At 33.7% G+C, this 8,516-nt stretch overlaps 1 protein-coding gene across 5 annotated transcripts in view; it reads right to left on the bottom strand.

The window, feature by feature from the left end:
• The window catches only part of LOC145293802 (uncharacterized), a 287,168-nt gene that overhangs the window by 157,813 nt on the left and 120,839 nt on the right, over positions 1 to 8,516 (bottom strand). Inside the window, exon 1 of one of the 5 annotated variants that reach the window (XM_080140378.1) lies at positions 2,212 to 3,294. The exons of the other annotated variants lie outside the window; for them this stretch is intronic. The gene's annotated coding sequence lies outside the window, so the exon portion shown is untranslated. Of the gene's footprint in view, positions 1 to 2,211; positions 3,295 to 8,516 lie in introns of those variants that run through there. 5 annotated transcript variants of the gene reach the window in all.

Below are 8,516 nucleotides of genomic sequence, written 5' to 3'. Positions count from 1 at the left end.
TAGCGAGCCGAATAATGCATGACCATTATTAAACAGGGCATGCTTTGAAGAATCGATACAAAAAATTCGATAAATATTGTGCCCTTTGTGTTAAAAAATAGCATCATTTTTTCGATCCCGTTTGAAAACGTTTGCCGCCTTTCGACTACGGTGGACCAAGCGCGCTGAAATAATTTTTTTTTATTCTGCTTTAAATTGCCCCCCCCCTCCATTTTGGGGAGCCTGGCCCCCATACAAATTAAAAACCAAACTCATACAAATGGTCACCCATCTGGTACTGGCCAGCCTCAGCATTAATAATACATTGAAATTTTCATCACTGAAAAAGTTTTTTTTTTGGCCTGTTTGGTTTTCCATAGTTTGCTTTTTATTAAGTACAAACGTAAACATTGTCTAGATCGACGCGAAGTAACTGGTTGCCTATATGAATAAGTGGAATTATTTGAAATCCAGGTACTTATATTATAATATTTTTGCATATTCTCATAGAAAATCACCCTAAATCTTAGACAACAAATAAATAAATTAATTATTTCAAAAATTTAAAATTTAATTAAAAATAGTAGAAAAAGTTTTACATTATTCTGCTTTCTATATGATAAAATTCAGGGTTTTATCTTTCTGGAAAAAAAACATGTTACTCGGAAATAATGGATTTTAATACATGTAATTTCGTTTTAAAAAACAACAACTTGATTTTTCGGCCATTTTTGGCGGTGTCTAAGTTTAATTAACCGTTTTTCCGTAAGTAACGCACCGACATTTACCGATTAGAACGCGCGTGCCCCAACACCCCCAATGTAAACAGTAAAATCTCCGAAAAATGTTAAATGGTGTTCTAATCGGTAAATGTCGGTGTGTTACTTATGAAAAACCGGTTAATTAAACTGCAGAATAATCACCTGTTATGCCACACAAGCTCTATAATTGAATCCCTCTCCCGCAAAAACAAAAAAAAAACGAAAAACATAAAAATGTTTGGTGCTTATGAATTTAAACCGAATTAAAAACTACGTAAGACAAAAAAAAAAAAAAAAAAAAAAATCCCCCAAAAAGTACTGTAATGTATTTTTTTAAATTTTGTTTCAGACAATTTTTTTCTTCGAATTTTAAATTGTCCGCCAATGGAGAAAAAAAATTTTTTTTTTTTACTTGTGTTCTGGAAAAAAAAAAGTCTTTCCGACATTACCCCCACCCACTTGGAATGCTTTTCTTCTTTTTCATATAAGTTTCAATGTTCCACAAAAGATTCGTACGCCATGTGAAAAGGCAGTTTGCTACGTGAGGGCACATTCAACAACCGTCGTTTATGTTACCGCGCGTAGCGTAAACAGAAGATGTAAAATGGCGGAAAGTAGTTCAGGGGTTAATCCTATTGCAAACGGTAAATTTGCCCCGGGTTTGATTATCAGATTCGTTGTCAGCGACCTCGATTACCCCTAAAAAAAAAAAAAAAAAATTAGAGTGGTCGCGGTGTTCCTATTTACAATGCCTATAAAAATTGTCTCAGTCGTGAAGGATTTCTCCTCCACTAACAGAGAACAAGAAATTGAAGTGTAGCAGTCACTGAAGAACAGATACTACACTTTGATCTTGATCCAAAGGTCAATAACTTTCAACAAACGTATCTGTATATTTACCTCACTTTTTCACTTTATTTTTGTTGTTTTCAAATATTTTGTAGCAGATATTTTTAATTATTTATTTCTAGGATGTGTGAGGTTTGAAATTTACATACTGCAACGCAATTATTATCCAAAAAAGGTTTTTTGTTATGAAAGAAAAATGAAGATACTGACAAAAAAAAAAAAAAAAAAAAAAAAAAACACACAAAATAAAATTTTTTTTAAGAGATGAGAATCCAACAAACCCCCCCCCCCCAAAAAAAAAAATCACACATATCCAAAGAAACGGGTTGTTTTTTTTTTGGGGGGGGGGGTTTAAAACAAAAACGAAACAAAGTTTCGTTTCAATTCCTTAGAGAAGGATTCTGTTTTCGTGCATGAATCAACTTCCGCTCATGAACACAACTTTAAGACGAACTATTTTACACCTCGGAGCCGGGTTACATCTCGGTCAACATTACCATATAGTTAAGTTTATTGGGTGGTTCACTATGACAACCACCTGTTTCGCTGGTTAATCCGCGGCCGCATTTCTCATAAGGAGGAGAAAAATTACTCGCATTTTTGTTGTAGCCGTATTCCTTACCTTAAGTGTGCAAAATCGAACAGGCATGATGCCGCATGTTTTCCAGCTTCAACCAGACGAAATAAATTGACATTAAAATATGTTACATTACATTGTTTAAAAGATATGAAGGTCGATTTTGACAAGAGTTTGTAGAGGAAGAAATTAAATGCGTAATTATAAGATGTTGATCATTTCTGTCAATGTTATTATTAATGGTGAACATTAGTTATTTAATTAGAATGCAAGAAATAAGGTAGAAGACTTGAAAATATGTTGATATTAACAAAAAAGGGTCCAATACCAATCGATATCCACGTTGATAGCTAGAAACTGTCACAACGGTTGGTCATAAACAAATTTATCTCAAATAGACAATATCAACATACAGAATTAACTGAGCTTATTTTGCAGTTTTCCGTTAATAGTGAAAAAAGTTGAATTTCTATTGATTGTAAATTTTACTATTTTTATGCTAAGGAGAGTAAAGTTTCAAGTTCGACCATCAAAGATTGGACTGGAATCAAAAGAATTGAGAATCCAAGTTTAAGTTTGTCAATTATCATGATCAATTTGATATATTCCAAAAAAGAATTTCACATAAATAGAAGACTTTTTTTTTCTTTTTTTTCTTTTTTTTTTTTACTCAAGTCTACATTTTTCTGCCATTGCGGAATAAACAATTCACCATGTTTTAAGATAGTTTCATTTTTATGGACGTTTTTTTTTTTTGTTTATTTATTTATTTTTTTAAATCTAATTTTGTTCTCGAAAATCCGATCCAACCAAGAAAAGGTAACGGGAAATAAAGAATGTCACGTGAATTAAAAGACAGACGAGAAAACGGACAGAGGAAAGAAGAAATCATTTTTGGCGGTGGAAAGGCACGATATCAAGAGCTCAACAGGTGTCCGCATATAAACATAAGTATTCCATTAAAGTTGAAACTTCTTAGCAATCATTTTTCATATCTTTTTGAACAACTTAATCAGTGGGTGTATGGATAGGGGGGGGGCGCAATCTTTTTAAATGTTAAAATACACTAGAGAGGGCTAGAGGAATGAGATCAACAAAATGCCCACAGAATAAAAATAAATGTTGTTTCGTACCTAGTTCCCCCCTTCTCTCATTACCATTTATTACGCGATGGTGGAGGCGGACAAGAAAGCAGTCGCTATTTAGTTTGTTTTTATGATATTATTTTACAGTTTATTAATGTTGAAAAATAGTTATTTTAATTCTTAATATTAAAATTAAGGCATTTATTTGTAATAAATTTATATTATCGCTAAAGATTTAAAAAATAAAAAGGTGCGAAAACATGTCGAACAATCAGCATAAGAAGAGCGACGCAACTTTTCATTCTCGTCAAAGTCATAAAATGCTTGAATTTAAAATATCGTTTACAAGACAACTGTGAAATACAATGCGAGAAGAAAATGTAAAATTTTTATTGCTTTTTTTTTTTTTTTGCTGTTGACGAATGTATATCAACAATATCTGCAAATTATTTTTTGTTACTTAAAAATTTATTGAATTGACTTATAGGATCCTAATTAAAAAGTGCAAAAACAATGTTTAATTTAATGAAATATCGATAAGTTCATTAGTTTTGGTTCTCTCTTTGCTTGGTACGAATTTTTTATCGGTTGCAGAAACGACAGAACGGAACATTCAATTCATTCATAACTAAAATAAATAATAGGAAATATAAAGATACGAATAAGTTCCCTTTCAAATAGTTCTAGCAATAAATAAATGGTGGTAGCCTTACTGGTAGTTACCATTTGGAAACCCTGTGAGTTGTTGACAATATTTGTTTTTCGTGCTTCATAGGAAGAAAAGTAAATCAAAATCTATTTTGACGAAACAAACATTAACTAGTGAAAAATTACAAATTTGAATTGGTATATGGTTTATGGATGTCGAAAAATACATTATTTTAACCTAAGGTAATTTTATAGAATCACTTCCATCTCCAACTGGGTGGTATTATTTATTTATTTAAAGCGTTCTTCGATTACTGTGAGAACAATAAAATGAAACGATACCCAATTGGAGACTGGGGTGATTCTATAAATTTACCCAAAAATCCTTTTTATTTTATTTTTATATAAGGGTGCTTATGCGTTTATGCTACTGCGCTATTTTTTTAAATAATATTTTCAAGTAAAATTTCAATTTTTACGATATTTTTGTTTATTAAATTGTACAGAATACTTACAAAACGCACTCCCTTCCCCATGTTAAGAATGGCTTTCTAAATATTATTTCATCGAGGTAACATAGATGCATAAGCATAAAAAATACTTTTGTAGGAAATATTTTTTAGCAAAGTGCAATATTTGTCTGGGAAGGAGAAATTGTTCAAAACCGGGGGCATTTTAATTTTTGTCCTAATTCTGAGTGGTCATTTTTGGCGAGTTGAATTTTCCTCATTAAAAACCGACATTGTGTTCTGTCCTCGTGGAGAGGCAAGTAAATGGGGATATAGTTTTAAAAGAGGGAGATGGTCGAAATGAAAGTAAAAAGACCCGGAAAACGCCGAGTACAGCTATTTGAAAATAATAAAAAGCGAATTTTATTTTGCCTTATTTTTACCAAGTTGTGAACAGTTTTTTTGTTTGTTTGTTTTTCCCCCCTCAATTTAATAAATAAGCTAACTTAATTGCTCAACAACCATATTTTTTATGTATTGTCGATGTGTACATCACGTGAACAATGTGTTGTCGATAACATTTTTAACCAAACTGAAATGATATAAGTTAATGTTAAAGAAAACTTGTAGGAATTGATCTTTTTATTTTCGAATTGAATTACAATACAGTGTTGAATTGCAATAATCAGTTTGAGTTTAGTGTATCTTCAAATTCGCATCGAGTTGAAATGAGAGGAATGAAAACAAATCTCGAGAAAAAGGAGTAGTCGTAGTAGTAGTTGAAGTTGTAACAGCAGCAGTAGTCGTTATGATAGTAGTGGGAGTGGGTAGTAGTAATTTCATTCATATTCTGCATGGCTGCATATTACAGACAGTTTCATTCACATATCTCGTATCCTAACAACTGTCCTTATTTTACGTTTATGTTGATTTGCCACCCTGTTAATAGTGTTCAGTTTCCCAACTTTTTAAAAATCTATTTTTATCAGTTTAATTGAACTTGACAAAGAAGCAGTATTTAAAACCTTGTTGTTAGGGAAATGGTTACAAAATTTCAGAACACCATTTTGTGTTCAGCTGGTTTTAAACTTGAAGCCCTTTTCTTTATTAGACAAACAACTACTACAACTACACTATTTACCCCCATTTTAACTGATTCACAAAAGTACGCAGAGAAATGCATGTTACTGTTCTTTTTAATAGTGTGTGAATGTGTGTGTTTGGTGAACTAAACTCCAACTCCACTGGTGGGTGGACTGATTTTCAAGCCCTCGAGCCCAAAAGAGTAAGGTTCTGATCGGTGTTAGAAAGCCAGCCTCCTAGGCATTAAAAGAGAGAATTAGGTTATTGCCGGTAGCCTAAGGCGTATCGTTTCACCTTTACACCGGGGAATGCCGACTGATATTGCCTCTTATAAGGGAGTTGGATTTTCTCACATTGAATTCCGTGGGAAATAGGCATAAGTTCAGATAATGTTGCTTCTAATTTTACTTTATTTATAAACACACACATTTGTTAAGAGATAAATTTAAATCCAGCCTCCAATCAAGTAGTTTTTTTTTTTTTTTAGGTGAATGTATAACTCCTTTAATTAACCCTAAAAAAAATCCTGATTCAATGTTAGTAGTAGGATTTACTTTTTTACCAAAAAAAGAAAGAAAGAAAACAGCGAATTGGAGACGGGAGTGATTCTATAAAATTATCTAATTTCAAAGCCAGATTGACAATTCAACTGTTTAAATGTTTCCAAGGAGTCACGAAAAAAAAAAAAAAATAATAATAATAATAATAATAATAATAATAATAATAATAATAATAATTAGTAGTAGTAGTAGTATTACAAAGGTAGTAGTAGTAGTGTTTACAAAGAATCCATTTTTTTTTTTTTTTTTTTTTTTTTTTTTACGAAAAAAAAAAAAAAAACGAAACATAGTTGGTTTCGTAATTATATTTTTCAAATAGGATCTTTAGGGACTGCCAAAATTACCCCACCCTATATGTAACACGATGTAACTTTATATATCTATAAAAGTGAACGTAACGTGTCTGTGTGTACATTTCCCTACGCAATAACTCTGTCAATTTTCAGTCTACATACTCGAAATTTGATATACAGGGCACTGAGATTTGGGAAAATCTATGAGATTGGTTTTCGGCCAGAAATTTGGCTATTAAGGAGTCAAAGTTCAACAATTTGATCATTGAGAACTCTACCAAACTCCTCTTTTTTTTAGTCTAAACACTTGAAATTTTAGATATAGGTTCCTTGGACATGGATCTAACTTAATAATTCGATTTGAGCCCAAAACAATAAATTTTAAGGGGTCATAATAGGGGTCAAAGTTGAAAAAATTGACTTTTTTTTTTTTTTTTTTGCTCAGCATACACCTCCAAACACCCGGGCAACGACGGGCACCCATGCTAGTTATTTATCTATCTATATATATATAAAAGTGAAAGTGTCTGTGTACATTTCCCTACGCAATAACTCTGTGAATTTTAAGTCTACAGATTCGAAATTTGATATACAGGGTACTGAGATTTGGGGAAATCGATGTGATTGGTTTTCGGACAGAAATTTGGCGATTAAGGGGTCAAAGTTCAACGATTTGACCTTTCAGAACGCTACCAAACTCCTCCAACAATTTTGGGTCTAAACACGTGAAATTTTAGATATAGATTCCTTGGACATGGATCTAACTTAATAATTTTATTTGAGCCCTAAACAATAAATTTTAAGGGGTCATAATATAGGGGTCAAAGTTTAAAAAATTGACTTTTTTTTTCTTTTTTTTTTTTTTTTTTTTTTGCTCAGCCTACAACTCAAAACACCCGGGCAACGCCGAGCACCCATGCTAGTATATCTATAAAAGTGAACGTGTCTGTGTATCTGTTTACATTTCCCTACGCAATAAGTCTGTCAATTTTTAGTCTACAGACTCGAAATTTGATATCCAGGGTACTGAGATTTGGGAAAATCTATGTGATCGGGTTTCGGCCAGAAATTTGGCTGTTAAGGGGTCAAAGTTCAACGATTTGACCTTTCAGAACTCTACCAAACTCCTCCGACAATTTTGGCTCTAAACACTTGAAATTTTAGATATAGGTTTCTTGGACATGGATCTAACTTAATAACTTGATTTGAGGCCAAAACAATAAATGTTAAGGCGTCATAATAGGGGTCAAAGTTAAAAAAATTGATCGTTTTTTTTTTTTTTTTTGCTCAGCATACAGCTCCAAACATCCGGGCAACGCCGGGCACCCATGCTAGTTTTTTTTTTTTTTTTTACACAGTGATCACCACTTATCAAGGCCCGGAAGCCACTCAGGGATAAGGGTTATTGCAAGTACATCACGTTAGTGAGGAGATTTTATGAAGTGTTTAATTAGGGGGGCGGTTCATTAGGAATTTGTTAACATAAGACTTGAAGACATCCAAGTTGTAGTCCGGAGGGAAGCAGGCAGACGGAACAGAGTTCCACAGGCGTGCAGTTCTAAGAAAGAAGCTTTGCTCATGAAATCCGCGTTTTGATTTAGGCACAGATATAGAGTGGGGGAAATTTTTCACAGTGGATTCAGCTAGACGGGTGATTTTCGTGAAAGTTTGGCGAGGGGGGACCAGGGATTGGAGTTCAGACGAGCACCTGCCATGAAAATAACGATAAAACAAGGATAGGCTCGCAACGTCTCTTCTGTGGGAGAGGGGTTGCAGGGTAGAGAAAAGGGCATCCCCCACTAAACCACGAAGTCTATTTTGTACTCTGTCAAGGCATGATAGGCTGTTTTTGGCAGCTCCTGCCCAGATATGGCAACAGTATTCCATCCTTGGCCGTACTTGGCTTTTATATAGATAGAGAATTGAATCAGTAGTGAGATATCTTCTGGAGCGGTAGAAGGATCCCACCATCTTTCCTGCGACCTTGGCAACAGACTTGATGTACGTGTTCCATTTCAGATCAGGAGTAAAGGTCAAACCCAGAAGCTTGTCAAAACACGGGGCCTCACCCAGACGAGAGCCATCCATCACAATTGATGCCAGCTGGGGATCAGAGCGTTGATGATGTAAGGATAGGAGTTTGGTTTTAGATGCATTAAAGGTAACTAGCCACATCTTCCCCCACTGAACCACGCGCTCGAGATCAGAGGAGAGAGAATCCGAGAGAACTTC

Source organism: Euprymna scolopes, chromosome 15, assembly GCF_053919585.1.
Source record: "Euprymna scolopes isolate OS-2025 chromosome 15, ASM5391958v1, whole genome shotgun sequence".
Taxonomy (NCBI): domain Eukaryota; kingdom Metazoa; phylum Mollusca; class Cephalopoda; order Sepiida; family Sepiolidae; genus Euprymna; species Euprymna scolopes.
The sequence above is the reverse complement of the archived record's forward strand: the minus strand, read 5'-3'. Positions and strand labels throughout refer to the sequence as shown.